The 25,000-nt window shown below is 37.6% G+C and overlaps 1 protein-coding gene across 3 annotated transcripts in view; it reads right to left on the bottom strand.

Annotated features, from left to right (window-relative positions):
• Nucleotides 1-25,000, bottom strand: part of LOC139766367 (uncharacterized) — a 184,472-nt gene that overhangs the window by 77,089 nt on the left and 82,383 nt on the right. The gene's annotated exons all lie outside the window — the stretch shown is intronic.

Raw genomic sequence — 25,000 nt, 5'->3', positions numbered from 1 at the left:
TTGGTTAAGAAGTTGGGAAAGAAATTATATAATATACGTAACTTGTTTATGCATTTATCGATATTCTTGAGACACTAATATATATATATATATATATATATATATATATATATATATATATATATATATATATATATATATATATATAATATATATATATATATATATATATATATATATATATATAATATATATATATATATATATATATATATATATATATATATATATATATATATATATATATATATATATATATAATAAAAGTAAAGTTCCTCCTCTGCTCCCCCACACCCCCTCAATCCTCCAAGTTGTTCGCATCATTCTGGCGCTTTATGGCATCTGGGAGAGACTGGAGAATATTTTCCACTCACCACAGTTCTCATGGGGTATACTGTGTGAGGGTTATACAGGAAAATTTATCCAGCTCTTCACAGATTCCCCACAGGGTATAAAACTTTTGGGGTTATTCAGGAAGGCTATTTGAAACCCCACCTCCCCAACACACTACCACCACTAACACATAGGCGTTCTCGTTGGGTGAAAAATAAAAAAAAAATGAATAAAATACATGGCTAAATTAGAAATAAAATACAAGGCTACATTAGAAATAAAATACATGGCTACATTAGAAATAAAATACAAGGCTACATTAGAAATAAAATACATGGCTACATTAGAAATAAAATACATGGCTACATTATAAAAAAAACATATGTATTCATAATGTTTCATACCGCCTTCAGAGAATAAAACATCTGAGGTTATAACAGACGGCATTTTAATGTTTGCAGGGATCTCCCTGGGTGTAAAGGCTCCGGCTTACATAGATGTGTAGCCAAGACTTAAACGCTTTTCTCGGTGCAGGAACCTTGCTGTCATATATTTCATTTGCGCGTAACGTAATTTTCATTCAAGCATATATATATATACATATATATATATATATATATATATATATATATATATATATATATATATATATATATATATATATATGCCACTTCAGTGGCGTGACAGAACTCATACACCACATACTATTCGAATTTCTAAACCTCAGTCGTGTCTCCCATGATGTAAAAAAACCACCCAATGTCGGAAATAGGTTAATTGCGCGCAATTTCCCCCCCTCTCGTAATGCAACTATAGTCTCAACGGGTCCCGAAACTGCTCCAAAATTAGCCGAGCCTTGTCCGTGTTTCTACAAACTCGACCCCTTTATCAAGGCTGTAAAATTAGGTCACGGTGTCCGAAATGGTGTCTGCTGCGTCATCCCAGGTCATGTGAGGATGGAAATGCGTGGTTTTTCTGTTGCTTTATACTTTCTCTTTTCTATGTATCGTAAAACTAGTCTTACAATCATATTCATCAGTATCTCAAACGTGTTACCAGCCTGTCAGTTGCACACACACACACACACACACACACACACATATATATATATATATATATATATATATATATATATATATATATATATATATATATATATATCATATGACTATCAATCTTTTAGAAATGTGTTTTGACGTCATATCTTATCCACCACTTGTCTATTATAGATCATATGTATTGTTCTCCTGGCGTAAGAAGATACATGATGAATTAGATGAATATTCCTTCCGGCTATTCACTCGCCCATGCACCTGCTTTGGTGATGTTGCATGTAACACATCAATCAGAGGTCGGATCTCAGCCCACGCCTGGATTTTATTAGTCCCCCCCTCCTCTCACTCCATCCAGCTTACCCTATTGCGAAATCTGGAGTGACCTTTCCATCACAATGTTTCTTTTTTTTTTTCACTTGATGTATATAGGCGTATGATATAGATTCTAGCCTAATACTATCTAAATATCCTTACATAGACCTTTAATATAAAAATACATACATTCCGGTCTATACTGTTCCACGAACGAATTAACTATGCTTTAGACTGATAAAACTGATTCCATGAATGATAGATAAGTTTGCGTTTTCAAATGTGGTGTCTGGCATGAATCTAGAAATATGTATCATAAGTATATGATGACAATGTTAAGAGGTTATCTTTACAATTTTGCTTATTTCATTATGCATATAGTGAACGGGACTCGGTTTGTGACGTTTCGAAGTCGTTATAATGTTCATATTTTTGAAATATAGTGTGGATGTGTTAATGCACACCAGGTAATAATGTTTATTAATAATGTGACATAGCCGACATGCTTAAGTATGGAAACTTGATAAATAGTTGCCAGTGCTAGAATAATGATACTTGTTAATATAACTAGTTACCGGTGCTAGGATAATGATCCTTATTAATCTGCTAGGATAATGAAACTTATTAATAATATGCTAGGATAATGATACTTATTAATACGCTAGGCTTATGATACTTATTAATATGACAGGATAATTATCCTTATCAATACGCTAGGATAATGATACTTATTAATATAACTAGTTACCGGTGCTAGGATAATGATACTTATTAATGTTACGATAATGATCCTTATTAATACGCTAGGTAATGATACTTATTAATATGTTAGGATAATGATCCTTATTAATACGCTAGGTAATGATACTTATTAATATGTTAGGATAATGATCCTTATTAATACGCTAGGATAATGATACTTATTAATATGATAGGATAATGATCCTTATTAATACGGTAGGATAATGATACTTATTAATATGATTGGATAATGATCCTTATCAATACGCTAGGATAATGATCCTTATTAACATAACTAGTTACTGGGGCTAGGATAATGATACTCAACCAGTGTTTCTTCCGTCTCGTTCAAACAATATCGAAACCCAAGATTTTGCCCCTTTCCACTTTCTTGGAAGTCCCAAGTTCCTCCCTTTTATCATACAAGCCTAGACAGGAAGGTATCATCAATATGCCATGCCAAACTGATAATTGTTTAGAATTCTCTAATTACTTGTGAAATTAATGAGTATGGGATGTTGGGGGCTCCCGTTCCTCGGGGAACTGTACTTAACCTAAGCTGATAATTTGATCCTTCGAAAAGAGATATATACAAACCCTTGAAATAACCATCATCTATTCGACGTACAGAGAACGACCACAATATTTATTTCTAATGCCAAACTCTAACCCTACAAAGTATTTCCTAATACAAATATGCAAACTGGTAACATACGCGCATACATACAGACGAAAGAGAATAACTGAAAACCTTTGAACAAAGTAGTTCGATTATCGGCTCGCGGGATATACTTCAAAGAACCCTCAAACGGAGACATACAGAATTTCACGCATGGGCGAACGCTTGTTACTGGTGCTCAAACAACGCATCAGTTCAGGTTTATTTTTGTCCACGATGCCTCGTCAGAGTGAGGGGGAGGGGGGGAAAAAATACCAGGAATTTAGGAAGGGTAAACATGTCTCCTCTTTTATGGCATTTGAACGCCTGATGTCTTTTTTCCCCCCCCCAGCGAACTAATGCCTGCATTGGTCCAGCTATTTTATTCTACTGATGGTTCATCTTTATTTTTACTTCACCCGGCATTGATAATTTTGTTGTGCTTGCGGCACAGTGGTGTGGTAAAGATGTGTCATTACCTGAGGGCATTGGTTCAATTTCTTATCTGCATGAGAGACACAATTATTGGTTTTCTCATCCGTTTACCTGGTCCCGGTAATAACCCGTGTTACCTGACACCGAGAGAAAGTATTTCGTCTCATTTCGGTTGATCAATTATAGCATGAAGCTGACGGCTTTGATGGCCACGGTTAATCAAGTGGCCTTAAATCCCACATAGCCAATCAACCAACCAACCACAGATCTGGATAACACAGGCGGTGCATAGGAGGCGCTGGGATAAAAAAAAAAAAAAAAAAACCTATAGAGAATCTGTAGAGGATCTGACGCGGTTAGCAAAAGGATCAAAGTCTGGTTTTAGCACCAGCAACTCACCGTAAACCCTTCCTGGGTGAGGGACTCCTTGAGAGTGCAGCGAAACAGTGCTTTACGAACAATGGTAAATTGTGGGAAAATAATAAAATTTTTGGTTCCTCAAGAAAGTGACTTATCTAACGTACAGTTTCGTCTCTTAAAGAGTAGCACCTTTTTCTTTCTATCTTGGTAGGGCAAGTATATATATATATATATATATATATATATATATATATATATATATATATATATATATATATATATATATATATATATATATGCTACAAAGTATCGTAATGCTTTGTGAGTAATTAGATTGACTAAACCATTAATTCTATCAACACGGAAATACGCAGTGTTTAGATATTTCAATCATATGTTTGTTTAAGCAAAATAAACACACATCACGATTTTATTAACACTGAATCCTTCAGTGTGTGTGTATCTTTCAGCCACTTATCAGCAACCCATTCCAAATATTTCCCCGAGGACTTTAATTCCCAAATATGAAACCTAAAACCTACATCTCCTAAGTACGGCTGAAGATGATTAAGTGAATTACATTATTTTCGCGCGTTCGGCAATGATCTCTCTGTTATTTTGGAAAGAAGCAAGCCATCCCATTCTTCACAAGAAACACATCGACCTACCAGTCATCTACTATGACCATCATGGCCCGTCAACATCACTTATAAACGACACTCACTATATATATATATATATATATATATATATATATATATATATATATATATATACCTATATATATATATATATATTATATATATATATATATATATTATATATATATATATATATATATATATATATATATATATATATATATATATATATATATATATATATATATATATATATATATATTAATGAAAAAAACATAAAAATGCATTGTGAAAAATTCAGTACAGTTTAAAATGTCTCTATGAAGAGTTTCCCCCTAATCAAACAAAAGACTTGGCAGCCTACGTAGCAAAGTATATGCGTGTTTACATTAACTGTCAATAAGTGAAAGTAAACATTGACGTATAAGTTGTTAGCGCAATGTACACTCCCGAATGCTAGCCCGGAAAATAAAGGGGGGGTGGGGTAATACCTACGGTAAATACATCATGTATGGTGACAATACGACGTGAAATGTGTTGTCTACATAGTTACACATTACTCGAAATATGGAACTTATAAAACAGAAAACGGGTCAACAACTCCCATTGTTGAATGATATCAAAAGAAATATTTTAACTCGTGTAACAATGGTATATATATTCAGCATTTTATGAAGCCTAAATAACTAACCATTGACATTGTGTTTATAACTTGATGCCAACGTCTGTCATGACATTGAAAGTCGTTAAATCTAACGCCGAAATAATTAAACTACCAAAATTAATGCAATCGAATTCTAAGCTAAGGAATCTTCATCATAACACGAAATGTGTGTGTGTGTGTGTGTGTGTGTGTGTGTGTGTGTGTGTGTGTGTGTGTGTGTGTGTACACCAGCCTATGTCAAGTTTCCATTTACCGACAAGCCGCTAACGGAGGATGATCAGCTGGGTTAACTTTGGGCCGACAACCAACGCGCCCCAGTGACGAATCCCATGCATGCCTGACCCGTGTTGATTCATGGTCAGTAACGCGAACCATAAACAGACCCATATCTTAATGGAAGTAGTATATCGCTACCTAACACTCTGTATTAAATCACAATTTTTTTTTTAGAAACCCATTGCGTACTTAGCTAATTTCTACGAGAACAACAAGAAGACAACACAGTCAAAGACCATCGACACTTACAGGAAAAATAAGATCAGTTCTGCATGTCAAAGAAAATATATAAAGTAGTGAAACACATTTGAGAAAGAAAAAAAAATACAACGCACCGAAACGTAAGAATAGACCAAAAATTTTGATACAAATTCTGTATTTTATTTGTAACAGCAAGTAAGTATAATAGTACTCAGTGTTACTGTATAAAATTCACTTTGACAATAATCGCCCAAAAGTTCTTTAATTAATACAAAGTTCACGGAAAATTCTATTTCTTTTTATTTCATTTTTGGAGTGAAATATCAAAGTTTATAGAAAACGGTGAGAGACATGACCACAGGAGGACTAGTGTATTCCATCACTGGTGACGCTGGGCTGAGAATGGTCATGTTTCACATTGCAGTTCACTCTCAACATCAGCTCATACGACATTCTCAACATCAACGCATACGACACTCACAACATCAGCTCACACGACATTCTCAACATCAAATACGAGGACAGAAGTCGTCATTCTTGACAGTTTTACTCTCACTGTCAACTCTTCTTAACACAACAATTCATGTTTTTATGGCTACTTACTTTCACGACGGCCTCGACGGAGGAAAGAATCACTGTGCATGACATTATCTATTCTTACCAGCGACACACGAGAGAAAATCGCACACCATCTGAATTTGAAAATTTGAAAAAGCTGACCTTGCACCAGCCAGTGAGACTTTACAATTTCTCACCATCCTATCTTACTATACCTATCAATGTCTGGGAATCATATATATATATATATATATATATATATATATATATATATATATATATATATATATATATATATATATATTCTTAAAGAAAATCAATCTTTATCCCCCAAACCGTAGGCCAAGATTACTGATGCACGAATTTCCTCCAACCCTCAATAAATTTGCATGCAGGCAATATACATGCATATATATATATATATATATATATATATATATATATATATATATATATATATATATATATATATATATATATATAAGAAGATACCGGTAGTGATAACAATAGATAACAGGAATTCCTAAAGTCACAACCAATGATACTAATAAAAACACTGTCCCACTTGGGGCGAGACCGAGGATCTATTGCACACTTGTGTCCTGATTCATATCTTTACATCTTTTCACTCCCTCAACGCGCTCCCGAGAACCCTCCTCCTCCAATTTCATCCCAGAGTTCCTCCCCGTATCCCAAAAATCTTCCATACGGTCAATGACGAAGAAAGAGATTCATAAGTTTTACGGCCAGACACCAGAACCCACCAGACCCACACACACACACAGTTGAAAATCAATCATACACTCACAGCAACACATCCGACCTGTGCCAGTAATGGCCCATTCTGAGGAAGGGCGGTTAATGACAAGAACCCGTGGCAGGCATCAGTTTGGGCACAGGATGGATGATGATGCAGCGTCTGGGTGAATGACAAGATCTGATTGCCTGGTTCCTCATGTGGATGGTGGTGTATATGTGGATTATGGATGGCTGGGTGAGACATTCTCATGCTACATCGTATGGAACGAGGTGGATGTATGGATTGTGGATGACTGGGTCAGACTGCCCCTCGCTCCATCGTAATGATGATGGTGGATGTGAGAGCAGTGGATGACTGGGTCAGGACTTCCCCTCGTTCCATCATGCGGATGGATCACATCACGTGTGAGTGGGTGGTAAGTGAGGCGAACCAAGACAAATGGTTATTATGTATCGTGACGCGGCAGGATGGAGGGAGGCCGTCACTCCCAGGACCTTACACGCAGAAGGAGGAGCAGAAGGAGGAAGAGGAAGAGGAGGAAGAGGAAGCGAGCGAACACAAGGTCCTCTTACCAAGTCGACGACAGAAATTGAAGAAGGAACGGCACCCACATTATTATCATTATTATTACCATCATTATCACAAATAAGAATAATAATAATGATAATACTAATAATAAAAATAACAACAACAATAGCAAGTATGGTTGGAGCATTCAGTACAATCATAACGAGAACGCGTAAGAAAGTGTGCGACTTAATGTCTGCAAAAGCATCGATTTCATGTCTGACGCAAAAGATTCTATGATCCAGAAGTGTGAGTGATTGGCAGATATTCATAACAGTGAAGGAGAAAAGCTATATAGATATCAGACACCACACATATGGAGAACGTTTTCAGGGAAGCTGTGGTGGAGTGTGGCAATCCTACTACTACTACTACTACTACTACTACTACTACTACTACTACTATTTCTATTACTATAGTTTCTACTGCTACTACTACTACTATAACTTCCACTACTACTACTACTACGTCTGAGCATCGGAAAAAGTAATGTCTTTTCTGATACTCTGCTCCTCACCGGCGAACTCTTCCACATCAGTCAGTGAGTCATAACGCATCAAAAAACCAAAAGCAACATCAGCAAAACTTTTCGCCAAGTCTTGAAACAGCGGTAAAGTCCGTCAAAGTCTCCAGAAATAGGCTAAACCCGTCATCTCCGGAACTGTATGCAACAAGGTACCAGCAGAGAGTGAGGTATCCAGCCGAGAGAAGTTTGGCAATATAGCGGTGGTGTCCTTCCTCAAGGGAACACTTGTGCAACATGCACTCCGTGTTGCAGTACGAGAGTGCCTTGTGTCTGGGAATAGTTAGTTGTTTGGGGAATAAGATGGGTCTGCGAGGTGAATCGGAGGATAAAACAGAAGTGTTATTAAATAAAGAGATGAGACGAGCACTGGATTATCGATATTGGAAGGGACACTAGCGATTCAGATACAATTCGCTTTCAAGAAGACACCGTTTTCATTACAATAAAAAAAGAATAAACATTACCATTAATATCCATAGGTTTATCCACTACACTCTTCATCGATCCGAAGTTAGCAATGCTGATCTAGTGATTTACTTCCCTAACAACAGAACTAGCAAAATAAATCCGGCAGTTAAGTCACATGCTATTGATGGGGGTTGTACCTCAGTGGATATCAAATTGGTTAAACTGGCCGTAAACAATAGTGAGTAATGGTCAAGTCTGTGAATGGTTACATGTAACAAGCGAGAGCCACAAGGATCAGTTTTGGGACCGGAAATAAATTTACATCAAAACTTGAATGTCCTGAAGCTTTGATCTTATACAGATAAACATGGAGTGAACTTATAAAGGGCAAATGAATCTTAATATCGATAAATGCAAAGTTTTATACATAAGAAGTAAAGACAAAATAGGAAAGTTACAGTATGAATTCTGTTGAAATGCAAATGGCAAAAGAGGAAAAAAGATTTTGGGTTTGATAATCTCCCTACGTATTATTTTTTTTTTTTTGGATTTGTACATCAGTTTATTGCATTATCACCTAATCTGTAAAAATGAGGCTTAAAGAAGAGCGAAAAGTTGACCAGCGTTCGTATGCCCATTTATGAAAATCTGTTATCACTTTTCTGAAAACCCAAACTGATGCCAATTTTACATACTTGTTCCTGTTCTTCCAACTGACCAGTACTTTAACCTGTATTTCCTAAAACTTTGATTTACAGAGCAACTTGATATAAATAAATTAGTTGACCTCTTCGGAAAGTGTGAAAAAAAATCGACATTTCATGTATGTGATCTTGCGGTTATCTGGAGTTCTATCGTCTATCAGTACATACACTGTACAGTCGTATTTGAATGCCTATATATTGGAAAAATTACCCAAAAATCGGATTCTATACGATATTCATATATCATAGTAGGTTATATCTTTTTTTTTCATATTAACCTGAACATACATTCGAGTGTAACCAAAGATTTTCTTTTTTTATCATTCTCTTAATAAATTGTCAAAAACCCTTCATGCACTAGATTTGATTAAGTGTGTGAACTATTCTACGAGTACTTTTTGACACATTCTTAACTCAAAAGTATTCTATTAGATGATGCTTGAAATAAATCGTAATAAACAATAACCCTCAATGAATTATTAAACAAATGTATTCAAGATATTTTGACGCATGTTAGGTTTTCTCATTTATTGACTTTCAGTCCTTATGAGAGGCAATCACAGACCATATGAAAAGAAAAAAAAACAGCGCAACTCTGTATTACAGCAAGGAACATTAAAGTACGAATCATACACTTAATTCGGCGCAAGAACTTACAGACTATGAAGGTTACAAATGACTAACTAGGTTAACTTCGTGGATCCTACTGACACAAGCATGTGCTATAATACTTAACAGTCTAATTTCTTTGTCTTTTTCATTATTCAGTTTCAAGAAACAGCAACTCTACTTTTACCACACGTAACTTACTGGCTGGCCACGCGCCTCGCAACAGCTCCATGACCCTCTACATGGCACGACGAATCCAGTTTGCATATTTATGGAAAGGAAAACTACCCTCCATTCCACCTACATCACCCTCACGGATACAAGCCACCAAAATGGACAGGACATAACTTTCAATGTCCATTTCGTAACTCTTTTTTTATTTTTTATTTAGCAAAACTGGTACAAGTTCATTTCATACCATGTAATTCAATAATATATTGTAAATGATTCCATAAATACCGTGAAACAGACCAGAAACAGAAGGACGCCACAAAACGACTCTGCTGGTGCACTGGACAGCAAAACTGGTGTAATTCACAGCTTGGCCAGACCCCGTGAAAGCGGTTCAGTGTCGGGGCTGAGGTCCCGGCGGACACGCGAAGTGAATCAGGCGAACAAGGTCAGCGAGGGAGGAGTGGTGGTGGTGGGGGAGAGAGAGAGAGAGAGAGAGAGAGGAGTGGTTCAGAGGCAGGAAGCAAAGGAAACTATTATGGGAAAACTTTGGCACACAGTTCGAGGAAAAATATGACCGTCTGGATTCTGGACCTTGAAATAGGTTGAGGTTTAATAATAATAATAATAATAAAAAAAGGGACGTGAGAACACTAACGAATATGAAAACAAGATGGATATATCTCTGGTGTATTGAAGGGAAATGAGATTATGCTACAAAAATGATGATTATTAATACTAATACTACTACTAATAATAATAACCACCAATAATAATTTACTGAATTAACTCTAACGAAAGGTTGAAAATATTGAAAAAAAAAATACACACAAGATAGACAAGTGGGGAAAGAAAGAGGTTAAGGAGGGAGATTAGACAGAGCATCTTGATATTCCATTACGGTATGTGAAGGGTAACTAAAGCATTCATGAAAATGTCAGAATCTGGGAATATCTTGGCCGAACATCTTTTAATTCTAGTGTGTGTGTCATGACACACGCTCCTTGGGAGACACGAAGCTCACTTTCCACCTACGTTGCTTTATGACAACTTAGGGCAGCTGGCAGTAGGCATTTGCCGCACTGTGCTGTCACGAACACCTGGGAGGAAAGGCATGCAACACTACCAGACGTGCGACGGAAACCGCTTTAATATCAAACACACACACACACACACACACACACACACACACACACGAGCCCCCGTAAGAGCACTGGTTGCCACCAACCAATTTAACGGGCCATGTTCGAATGCCGGGTAGTGCAGACAGCTCACAGCCAACTGCAGCTGTTCATCTTTACATCTGACGTTGTTTGATGAATGGGTGGCACCTGGTGTACCGAGGATATATATATATATATATATATATATATATATATATATATATATATATATATATATATATATATATAGATGAGTTCAAAAACGTTGAGAAAATGTACATAAACAGGATGAATACAGGAACACATTCTGTTAGTGACTCAATTATCATAAATAGCAATCAAGTATGGTTATGACAAATAATTGTCACACACAAGGACAAACAAATAGTAGTGTACTTTACTGTAATTATATCAGAGTTGCTTTAGAGACAAAAGACAACAGAGAAAAAAAATGCAGTGAAAAACACTTCTTACGTCTTATGTATTCCTGGAATTTCACAAGCTAATCCAAGGTTAGGACAGGAGAATGAAGTTAATTACGGAGGTCTAGTGCATATCTTGAAACACATGCCAACTCTTGGTCGAAGGAAACACAGTTTTCAACGCAAGAAAGTAAAAAAAAAAAAAAAAAATAAAAGACCACAAAAGTAAAGGTGAAATAGCGATACATATTCGATGAAACTGAACATACAAATCTGAAGACAGATAGGCGAGTCGGATATTTTCAGCAGACACAATAAGTACGAAGTCTCGGGTTAATTTCCCAATCGACATCGTCATGCTATAAGAGGTCTTCTAAAAAATGACATTTTTTTTTTTTTTCAGATTTTCCAAACGAAACACCATGGGGAACGAAGCTAGTGGAATAAACACTTGGTGACATAATCTCTCCTACTAGTTTATCTAGTGAGGCTGGTATGGAAGTACCAGCGAAGCACGAACTCTTACACAATTGAGTAATATTTCGAAAGTTCATATATCATTTAGAACAGTGTAGCAATATACACATTTTAAAATATTTGATATGCAAGTTTTGAAAAGTATGCTTGACTATTTTCGTACACTGTGTCAATTCATCTCGCCGACATGAATACATAACTCGTCTGTTTTAAGCATCATAATTATAGAAAAATAATTTGTAGGATGCTTGTTATTTGTCCATTACGTAAAAACCACGTATATGATATTGATCCCACAGCAATATCATTCAGGAAATTTTTTTCAACAATAATCAACAGCGTTGTTTTTACCAGTTCACGAAACAATAGCCAATACGAAAGAACATCATGAAGTTCTTCTGAAGTTATGACAAGAGAATATATCATAACCTCGGGCATGGAGGGAAATGCGGGGTCCTCACCGATCGAAAACAAACAGGAGAAAAAAAACTTCTTTTTTTTTCTAAGTTTCCCCTGACACCACCGTAAAATAATCAATCGCCACGGTACCCTTGAGCTGAGGCTTTGACAATATATCATCTGATCTAATATTCATATTATCAGGAAAATTACGTGCTTTCATGCTGCCAGTCGGCTTACCCGCTGCGATGCAGGAGCCGCAGTGGAGTTTAAATAAGCTATGACGTCACGCAATATGGCGTGTCAATTTTTGGCTTCTGGTATTGAAGTGGTACATAATCATAAAAAATAGTCATTCGGAGTGTACCAATAACGATTTTATATATTCACACCTTTTTTTTTCAAGACTCTTTTTCTTAGGTTTTTAATTACAATTTTTTTCACTTTGGAATTTACTTGCAGACGTTCGTTCATTCATCACGAAATGTACGAAATTTTTGGCATACTGGCTCTCAAATACGTGTTCTACCCATGGATGTAGTAGCGTCCTTTAAAATTCTCCGAACCTACTATACTAACTATACTTTTCTCTGCCTCATCTACACGTGAGTGGGCGATATTCAGTCCACAAACACATCTAAGACAAACATGTCATTCTTATAGTTTACAAGATCCTGTTCTTAATTCTGAATCTAACATTTCTCTCCCCATGCCATACAGCTGGACCATAGTTATCACAGGCCCGCTAAGAATCGGACAGGAAGAGATTCGAACTCTGGGCGCAGCAGTCGGCCCACACCCAACTTAGGCGTTCAACCTCTTATCAAAGATGGTCGATAAACGGGTACCTGATTTAGGCTGGAGTGTGTGTGTGTGTGTGTGTGTGTGTGTGTGTGTGTGTGTGTGTGTGTGTGTGTGTACACACAGGAGTAAAGATATGGTACATGTATACAAGGTAAAGAGACGGGGTAACACAAGTGTAAAACTCTCTCTCTCTCTCTCTCTCTCTCTCTCTCTCTCTCTCTCTCTCTCTCTCTCTCTCTCTCTCTCTCTCTCCTCTCTCACTCACTCTCACACTCACCTCCGTAAAAAGCAGTTACGTACATATATCTAGAAAAAGCAATTTACCCTGAGACTGCACGTAAGCTTTGAGATATTTACGATGCTCGTGTATTGGAATGTCTTATACTTTCCATTCATTCACAAAAGCTGTTTCTACATTACGATTACAAAGTCGTCTACATATGAAAGAAAAACAATAATTATCATGGTAAATACAATAAGGCTAGCCTCAAATAAAGCATAGGAAAAAGTATTATAGAAACAGAAAAAAAGCTGCCGTGACCAATAAAAAAACTGATTTCATTATATCTATGATTTCTTTTTCCTGAATATTTCATAGTGTTCGAGATATCAAAATTTTTGCAGTAATTAATGGAAAACCCCGTGCTTGAAAATAATTGTAAGCAGCGACAAGGGTGGTCGAGCAAATGTAATTTCTAAAAGGTAAAACGACTTTTTAAAATATAATTGCAAGTCTTGGGCTTTCGTAGGATTAATCTCATTTAGTTCTGTGTAATTACGTTATGTATGTGGTGTTATTGTTCATATCATTATTATAATTATTATTCTAGGACCCATTTTATAGGGGCTCCCTCAGCTAGGAGGCTGTGCAACATCTAGTGGCAAAAAAAGAAGTGATGAATTCCTTTGGAGCAAAGAGTTCCTCGTGGGTATTTGTTCTCCTTTTGCCTCCACTGACGAGAATACCACCTCGCCAAAGGTGACAATTTCCCTCAGCGAAGTAACCACGTGAAGGCGAAGTCTCGTAAGCACCTGTACGTTACTGCATTGCAGAGGGTACGTAAGGTCTAACCAAGATGAAGATGGATATCTTTCTAATCATCATAGAGAATGTTGGATGTAACATTACGTTGGATGTAATCATCTTATTTACTGACTCAATTAATCTGTGCTTCTCTAACGGTGTAGTCAATGTGTTCCTTTGTAATCAAGGAGTCTAATTACCTGTCAGCAAGGTAATAATTTTCCAGAACATTTCCTGAGCTAAAGCTTTTATGATGATTTTAAGCTGTACAAAACATTGTCCGGAATATCAAACTGGAAAAGAATTTCGTAAGTGGTTATTTGGGCTTTTGGCCTATCGACTTCCAGGATTATTCAGGCCTTCAGCATCTTTATAACTACCAATTGAAAATCCTGAACACCTTTTACAGGCGTTCGAGGGAGGTCACTGAAAACAGCTTGTGCCAAGCTTCGTCTTGGCTAGAATATTTGGGAACACACAGGAAAGAAGAACAAAATCAAGTCACGCGAGATTCTTGATACAGAATCTAAACGATGATATACTGCAATGATACCACTGAAATGTAAAACTTCATATACTTTAGGCTGAGCCACAACTTCGGTAAAATAAAGTTAATTAAGGCTTCAGCCATATTTAAATAATATATGTAAATGAGAGTACAGTACCACTGTGGTTAAAGGGGAAAAAACAGTTGAACAGCATTTGCTCTTACAACGCTGAAACGCAGCAGTCTTCTATGTTCCTGACTCTTAAGCAGTATATATATATATATATATATATATATATATATATATATATATATATATATATATATATATATATAATTCTCCTGAACACTTGAAGTCTTAAAGGATAATTTGTTTGATGGACGTAGCTTCATGCAGACAGACTGACTAAACATGGCAGTTGATAGCAATACTGCCCAAACAACCAACTAAAGACGTAGACCAAACTAGAGGTCTATGATGAGCCTTGTGAGTGAACCACTGTCCAAGATATTCTGTCTTTGATGGCTAAAATCGTTTGATGTTTATGCTTAAAAGCCAAGCTCTCTAAGAACTGCCACAGACAAGCCACAAATAACTGCACTAAAAACAATATTCCGAATATTACCAAAACCCCATAACGATTTAAAGATGATTAAAATCTGTAAAAGGAGAGACTTATATGTCACTAATGGAGAGAGGCACCATTAACCACCGTACTTAAACAAGCTCCATCAAATCACTAACATTTTTCTGTCTGCAAGTCAACCTAACATTAAATTCCGATTTTACCGTCAGAAAACCCAAATCTACTAAACTAAGATTCCCTTTTTAAACCTTCTGAATGTTACATAAATTTCAGTGGGAAAGGTTCCTGCGATACGGCTGCGAGGAAAGAGAAAAGCCATGTCAGGCAAGTCTGCCTCACTGTGATACAAGAACCGTTTTCCTCACAGGCTCCAGTCGCCAAGGGTCGGGGTTTTTTGCAATATATATATATATATATATATATATATATATATATATATATATATATATATATATATATATATATATATATACAACGCAAAAAAAAAAATAAAGTGTTAAAAGAAATCAATCTAAAAGATTTTGAGGCGGACACTAGTTTTTTGGTTCGAAAAATATTTTTGATACTTTTTTTTTTATGGATGAATCACACAACACTTCTTTTATGGATCCCATTTGACGATATTTTTTTTTCTAAAATTACCAGCTTTCGCAAATCTACAAGAAACTGGGGATGCAAAATTATATGAGAAGTCTGTGTCATAAAAATCACAGTCGAAATAACGGCTACAAAATAAAAAAAACCTCTCTCTCCTAACCTATTCAAAATCCAATTCATTTTCTTCTCATGAATATCAACATGATGAAGAGTTTCAGCAGCAGAGGAAAATACAAGAAGGCCAGAAACGTGGATTTGACAAATAATATGGCATCTGTTGAGACTGCCTTCATCTTACGGGTATGTATGGCTCGCTTATGCCAGTGGAAATCTAGAGGAAGGGCAATCTACATACGAGGATAGATGTTTTTCATCATTCAGTGTGTTGACAGCTGAGATGTTAATAGCAAAATGGATGGCAAATTTTTATGCAAATTTCGAGCTTGGAGATGATATGGTAATTCTGTGATAAGCCTTGTTTCACACACACACACACACACACACACACACACAAACACACATACATGGACGTCCCTGGTGTAGTGGTTTACAATACTGACCATAAATGTCAGAATGGGCCTGCCCGCGGTTTGACCCATATGGGTTCGAATCCTGGGCGTGACAGCCGGCCACTACCCAACCCAGGTGTTCATCCTCACCTCGAGGGTGGTCGATAAATGGGCACCTAGGCTAGGCTGTTGTGTGTGTGTGTGTGTGTGTGTGTGTGTGTGTGTGTGTGTGTGTGTGTGTGTGTGTGTGTGTGTGTGATAAGAAATGATGCACCATGAATGTAAACTTTCTCCTTCGTGAAATACAAATCAATAATCACACACAGACTCTCTCTCTCTCTCTCTCTCTCTCTCTCTCTCTCTCTCTCTCTCTCTCTCTCTCTCTCTCCCTATGGAACCAGGGCTCTTTCAGTTCTTTTCCCAAGGGAGTTCTGTGCCCACGAGAGGAGCCAGCTCCTTCCCCTTGACATTTGAACGGAAGATAAATGTATTGAGTGGCATGTGGCGCTGGAATCTTTCCATTAATAACACAGGGAAATACGACGAATGTGCTGGAGACGGAGACGCGTCTGTCAACTTGACTATGAACAACTGGACAGACAGAGAGCGAGGAAAAGAGTAAACAGAACTGTTTCTTTTTCTCTGGGAAACGAGAGAGAGAGAGAGAGAGAGAGAGAGAGAGAGAGAGAGAGAGAGAGAGAGAGAGAGAGAGAGAGAGAGAGAGAGACATTAATACGAAATTCTGACCCTCAAAAAAAAAAAAAAAAAAAAAAGGGGGCTAGCGCGTAGCGCAGGAAAATCTAGTTATGAAGAACGAGTCGTGCAAATTGCATGTTGTCAAGTGTTTTACGCGGGATGGAAAAGACTGTGTATGTTTATAGACTGGATGTCAGCGACCCCCCCCCCCCCCCCTCCCCGCCACCCGTGAGGGCGATGAAGAAAGATAGCTACAGGGGGGAGGAGGAGGAGGAGGGGGGCAAAAGAGTGAAACTTGAGAGCTAATGAAGTGCTGGACCACTGCTCAACCGTAACTAACTCTCCCGATGCCCAGGTGGGTCAGTTACCGGTCAAATGTACCACCCTGGTCGATGGCTGTGCCTACCCATCTACTACCTACCAGAGAGAGAGAGAGAGAGAGAGAGAGAGAGAGAGAGAGAGAGAGAGAGAGAGAGAGAGAGAGAGAGAGAGAGAGAGAGAGAGAGAGAATCACAGGAAGAGAAAGGGGTGGGTTTCAGCTACAAACTCAGAGAAACTTTACTGCTAACCGAGTTATGATAATCAGATGTGTCAAAAGAAGGAGATAACGACATTAGCGCATAATTTCATCGGCTGGCCGACGAGTGACAGGGAAAAATGGGGTTCAGCTAGTACAGGAAAATGCTGGTACAGGCAAACGCTGGTACAGGAAAATGCTGGAACAGGCAAAGGCAGGTACAGACACCCGCTCGTAAGAGCTGCAACATGAGAGAGAGCTGGTACAAGAAAAAGCTGGCAGAGCTTAAACGTGGAAAAAGCTGGCAGAAGAAAAAGCTTACAAAGCTGGTAAAGCAAAAAAAAAATGGGTGCAGACGGTACAGGAAAAGTTGGCCCAGATGGTGCATGAAAAAGCTAACACAGCTGGTGCATGAAAAATATTCAGGACGGATGATACAGTAAAAATTACAAGAATACTCTCACTGACATCGGTAATATATATATATATATATATATATATTTTTTTTTTTTTGCTTTGTCGCTGTCTCCCGCGTATATATATATATATATATATATATATATATATATATATATATATATATATATATATATATATATATATATATATATATATCATCAGTTTGATTTCTCCCTGGTAGCCCCCCTGGTCTAACAACATGGATGGCTTCTTCAAGTGTTTCAATCTTATCAAATTCTATCTGTCTGATCTTTACCATCACCGGATTTATATGATCCTCCCGTTACAGAAGAAAAAAAAAGAAAAAAAAAACCAATCCTTTCGTTTTTCAAAGCTACTCTTTCAATTTTTCATTAACCCCGACTCCCAGTTATAACGGCTACGTATCTACAAATCTGTTGGGATCCATTCGTTGGACATGACCCAGCCCATCTCTTTCCTCCTACCAAGAACTTATTCCCATTTTCTCTTTCCTTTTCTGCGTTTGATCTAATCTAAACCTTTTTGTGAAGAGTATTTCGTAAAAGCGGTACGTCTGCCTCTTGCACTCTCTTCGCTACTGTCTTTGGAACCCATGACTTTAAAATAGATAAACTTTTTTGTTTGTTTATTCAAGGTTTTATGTCATTGTTTTTGTTGATAGAAACACACGTAGTTCCCTGCGGACTTGGTGTAAATCCCCGGTATTTTTACTCACCGTTGCAATCCTCTCTGTTCCGCCATTTTTGTTTCCCAGATATCTAAATCCATTGACTTTTCAAGTTTCATTCCATCTCTTTCAATATTTACATTTTTCCCCCAAATATATATATATATATATATATATATATATATATATATATATATATATATATATATATATATATATATATATATATATGAACTTTTCCATTAATGTATTCGTTTTTAAACAATATTTTTTTTCCCCCGCTTCTTTTAAAATACGCACGGATTCCGTTCACTTCTTAACTGAATAAAATCTGTTGCTAATTTGACAACACACAGTACAACCTGCCTCCTATCAATGGTATCTTTATCACCAACATTTTATTCTGAGTCTTTTTCTTTGCGGCTCATGAAAGACAAGAAAGAACAAAGAGAAAGAGAATGGGGTTATAGCCCAGTTACCGAAATGGTGGAGGGGTTTTTCAGTGTTGTGGAAGGTACCCTAATGCTCATAGTCTTTGTACGTCGCTTTTAAACTAGTTACGCGTATTCCCTCCATTTAACCATGACATAAAGGGAACCAATATCTATTTCATGTATATCAATTTTTCTTGAAATCAGGTATCGTCTTGCAAAACTAATAAGACCACTCACTTAATTCACAACTGTTTACATAGATTTTTGGGAATATTTTCTGTAAATCCACATAAAGAAAAATAGAGCAAATACCAAAAAAAAAGAGAAAAAAAAAGTTATGCAGGGGACACTACTGTATTTCACGATGAGCAAAATGGTACGTTCAAAAGCGGGAATATTGCAAGGCTCTCCTCGATGAAGAGCAGCCAAGTATCTTGAGTGTTCAAGAGGCAGAGGACGTGGATTATGAGGAGGTAAGCGTCCGTGCCTAGAACTACCTTGCTACAGCAGGTACAGCTTTTTATTTTTCTTTAACACACACACACACACACTATATATATATATATATATATATCCCAGCCCAAGCCAGCCCAAATGCTCATTTATCGACTATTCTCAAGGGAGGATGAACAGCTGGATTGGTTGCGGACGAACTGCCGCAGCTAGGATTCGAACCCGGGCTCTGAAAATTCGGCATATCACCAGACTTGAAGAAGACTACCTATAGTTACTATAGATTGTCATGGCCACGCAGAAACCCTAGAGAGTTTATCACGGCTCAGATGGCGAGAGAGAGAGAGAGAGAGAGAGAGAGAGAGAGAGAGAGAGAGAGAGAGAGAGAGAGAGAGAGAGAGAGAGAGAGAGATCTTTGATATACCAATTCTTTGGTTACGAAAAATTCAAATCTTTGAGCTATGGTTAATGCCCAGGTGCGCTCTCACAAGTCGAGAACTGAGGTGAAACCATACACCCGCAGCAGCGAAGAGGAAGCCAAAGGACATTACAGTTAGGGTGAAACCAAAGACCTTACAGCTAAGGTGAAACCAAAGACCTTTGAGCTAGGGTGAACCCAAAGACCTTACAGCTAAGGTGAAACCAAAGATCCAGAACGAGGACGAACCCCCCAACTAACCTTCTCGCTAAATGTCACGAACACCGCCAGATCTTAAATGGCGATCAGCCTATTATGTCCATAACATCGCCCGTGTTGGGAAATCGACGGAAGCTACAATCTCTGGTGTACCAGCGGTAGTGTGTCGAACACTGTGTGGTGCTGGAAACAGACGGAAGCTACAATCTCTGGTGTACCAGCGATAGTGTGTCGAACACTGTGTGGTGCTGGAAATCGACGGAAGCTACAATCTCTGGTGTAGCAGCGCTAGTGTGTCGAGCACTGTGTGGTAATTGCCATGGGAACCTCTGTTCTTCGTCCCCTCTAGATTCGCAAGACTGCTTTACTTCCTCAGTGTGGAGGGGTAATGGAAGGGCTTGAAATTCTCTACAGAACTTCTCTTACTTAGCTGGGCGTAAAAGCTCACTCACTACCCGTCTTATCACGGTAATCAACAAGCAGTTTTGACCAATTAAGTATATATGGTTACTGACTGAATATTTGTATTTTGTCGTAATAAATGGTCAACGAGTGTTGATCTGTTATTGCGACAGCTTACAATATAACTTTTGCAAATACTTACTACATAAAGATTGTAGGTTTTCTTATTCTCATCAAGGATGATTTCATCTGCAAGTATACGAGATAATACTGAAGTAGAGGACTTTGATCAAGGAGAAAGGGAGCAAGAGTGAGCCCAAAGCAAGTCAGCTTTTGGTTCGATTTTATTAACTTATCGACTGAGTCGTGATTACCTATGTACAAAGGGGTTTTATTCGCCATAATATTGAGTGCGGCTCATATATATATGGGCGAGTTCTTCGCCTACTTTGCAATGTCGATCACTGAAGCAACATGAATCATTACGAGACATACGTCAGTTTCAAGCTCTTCCTTCGGGAATGTCAAGTCGGTCTTGCATTCTCTGAGAAGCTTTGGCCACAAACAGTGACAGCAGAAGGGCCTCTTGACGGCATAACCTAGATCCGCGACCAAGAAATTCTTGGAAATGCAGTAAGAGAACTGCCGGTGATTTCGTAATCTAATGAGAGCAAGCGGTTCCATTTCTTTTTTTGTCTGGAAAAAAATACTGCTCACCTTGACGAGAAAAAAAAAAAAGAGGTTGGGTTTCCCCTTTCTGGAAGAGAAAATGAGGAACTCTTGAGATGACAGCACTTGTAAGGGTAACGCGATACTCAGGGATGCAGTTAAACTAAACCTTCTGTACGTAAGTTACTGACTAACAGAACCTTTGTGCTTTCGACACTTATGAACGCCTTCGTCAGCTTCAAACTGAAACCCTTTTTTTTGGGCAGAGGCTGGAAGACGGCGATAGACGCGGCGAAAATATTATTTCATGGAAGACTTGCATAAAAATTATCAGACTAATGCACAACTCTCGTCCTCCGACGTGCACGTCTAACCAACCCCTCCTCCAAACACACACACACACACGCATCTTAGGAGCATCTTCTGATATTACACAACCTCGTTACATAATTACGTTCAGGTCAATCAGTAATATTAACATTGGATATGTGATGTAATGCATCCCTAAAGGAACTAGAGTCATGAGAGAAATTAACTTGGTGATGCATTTTGTGAGTTCCGCTACGCCTGAGGCCTCAGAAGTCAACACATCTGCAATATATATATATATATATATATATATATATATATATATATATATTCCTATGAGTCCACGGGGAAATTGAAACACGATAAGTTCCTAAGTGCACTTTCGTGTAATAATCACTTCATCAGGGAAGACACAAGAGAGAAATATACATATACATATATATATATATATATATATATATATATATATATATATATATATATATATATATATATATATATATATTATAGGTGAAAAGGTTAAGAGAGTATTGTGCTTGTATGGGGTAAGTTGCTACCCTTCTGAGACAGTTTAGTGTTGTAGATGAGACGATCATCTGTAGCCTATTTCGCGCGCTTCCTGTCTTTCCAGTCGCTCATTTCCTACCCTCTACCCTCTTCCTGTCGCTTCCCTCTGTCCCTCCCTTTCCTACTTCGCTCTCTCTCTCTCTCTCTCTCTCTCTCTCTCTCTCTCTCTCTCTCTCTCTCTCTCTCTCTCTCTCTCTCTCTCTCCTGAGTATGTTTATTTCCATATAAACATGTCAAAAATGTCATGGGTATTATTTTCTTTTTTTTTGAGAAAGAAAATGGAAGTCATGGAAGGCTCTGATGCAGCTCACAGATTGTGCTACGAGAACTTCCAGTTACACAGACGGCCTCATGCTGTTTCCAGTCTTGTCTGTGCGTTCGTGTGTATGTATCTCTTGGGTACATAGGCTATCATAGCAGATATAATGTTCACAGAAAATGGATGTGCACTGACAATTAAAGAAAATGGATGTGCACTATGAATTAAAGAAAATGGATGTGCACTAAGAATTAAAGAAAATGGATGCGCAGTAAGAATTCAAGGAAAGTAGAAAATACATACGGTGTGTTTTTGAGTGCAGTACAAGTCCAGGGCAACAAATAATCAAGGGACAAGTGACTGTCAGGAGAACATGAGCACGATAAGATGGGTGAAATAGTGTCATCCGAAAAACCCATTGACTACGACGAATTCAAAGGAGAATATCTAGTTTTCTTGAAGGAGCAAATACTTGGGTAGAGGAAGGAATATTTGACTACGACGAATTCAAAGGAGAATATCTAGTTTTCTTGAAGGAGCAAATACTTGGGTAGAGAAGGGAATATTCTAGGGAGAAATGGGTGTGAAGAGATCATGACGGTGATAAGAAAGGTGATAGACGGGCATGCTCCAGGAATGGACGAAATAAATGGACTGACGTTGAGAAATGGGGTGGAAAGGCGGCCCCAAGTGTCCCTCTCTCTTCTCCTATTTTTTTTTTTTTTGGGGTGTAAGAGTTTGTGAAGGCCAGTGAACCGAAGACTTAAGGAATGTAGTCTAGTATATTCACACTCAGGTATGAGCATCAAAAAGTTATGTGTTAATATTGTACAAGGGAAGTCTTCAAGACATAAGATGGAGTGATATTAGCATTCTCTTTAACATATCAAAAAAGTGGTAGAAGTGTATCGATTGGCGGTGGGTATGTGGGGAGGAATACAGCGTAGAATACCAGCTAAATAGTGAATGACAGTGTTTAATGTAAAGGTTCATCAACATTTCGCAAATGTAACATACATAAATATGATGGATGATTTTCTAGTGAAGTAGAAGTGTTGAACTTTAATCTAATTCTTTTTCCCAGGGGAAAAGACAATTATCATTGTTCTTTCAATAATCGTCCATTTAGGAGTTAGGCATTAAAAAAAATCAATCAAAAACAAATGATTTTTCGTAATCATCTCAAAAACAAAAAAATATTAAAAAGAAACAATAAAGATCATGTCTAAACCATACAAGAGTACTTGCACGACTTGGTGTCTGCATTTGCATCCTAAGAATAAATCAGCGTGAGCAGTGCCATTGTATCTGTCCGGCAGGTAGACAAGGATCGAACAACGGTGTTAACCCGCGCCAATATGGTGTGTGTGTGTGTGTGTGTGTGTGTCGACAGGAACTGGCAGAGATGTGTATTAGTTCAAATGTCTTTGTACACGTCGGTATACGTTCGTGGATGAGTATTTTGGTATATGTGTTTGTTCCTGTATACACGAATAAACCTATATATATATATATATATATATATATATATATATATATATATATATATATATATATATATATATCTTTTCTTTCATACTAATCGCAAATTTCCCGCGTTAGCGAGGTAGCGTTTAAGAACGGAGGACTGGACCTTTGAGGGAATATCCTCACCTGGCACCCTTCTCTGTTCCTTCACACACACACATACACACACACACACACACACACACACACACATCACTGCAAAAAAAAAACACACACACGAATACTTCCACACTGATAAAAACCCACAGAAACTCTCACACACGCACACAAAAGCCTGGCAGTAGTACCATAAATTCCGTCCACTGTCAGCGTTGTCAGAGTGGGAACGTCTCGCTGAACATTTCACTCCACTGTCCTATCAGACTTCCTGGCAGTTTCAAATAAAAACTACGTTATCAAACTCCTCCGCTGCTGTGGGAGGGAGGGACACACGCTAAAGTATGATACATGCATTTCTGCACTCAAACGGCCTAGGCACACTTAGTGAAATTGAGGCTAGAATTAACATATCTCTTTGGCTTTAGAGAACATAATGCTTAAAAATGACGGTCCAAAAGAAGGAAAAAAAATATGGATGTACATTACGTATAATATATGGAGGAGTTCAGGTGAAACTATGGCGTATAATGGATAGAAACTACCAGGGAGAACTATGGCAGTGTTCTATGAGGCTTGACTACGGATGTAGGGCTCCGTTCACGGTATATCATATATATATATATATATATATATATATATATATATATATATATATATATATATATATATATATATATATATACACACACAACTGAATTCAAACAGCAACAGGCCACTGGGTCCGAACGAGGCTGTTTGTGATAGCGGAAGAGATCAACAAATCAGAGATGATTGTGGTACGAGTAGAATAACAAACATATCATTCCAAGGAAACAACTCAGGTACGGATGTAGATTAGGCCAATCTCAAGTCTCTTCTCGGCGCTAACTAGCTGA

This window comes from Panulirus ornatus, chromosome 57 (assembly GCF_036320965.1).
Source record: "Panulirus ornatus isolate Po-2019 chromosome 57, ASM3632096v1, whole genome shotgun sequence".
Classification (NCBI taxonomy): Eukaryota; Metazoa; Arthropoda; class Malacostraca; order Decapoda; family Palinuridae; genus Panulirus; species Panulirus ornatus.
The sequence above is the reverse complement of the archived record's forward strand: the minus strand, read 5'-3'. Positions and strand labels throughout refer to the sequence as shown.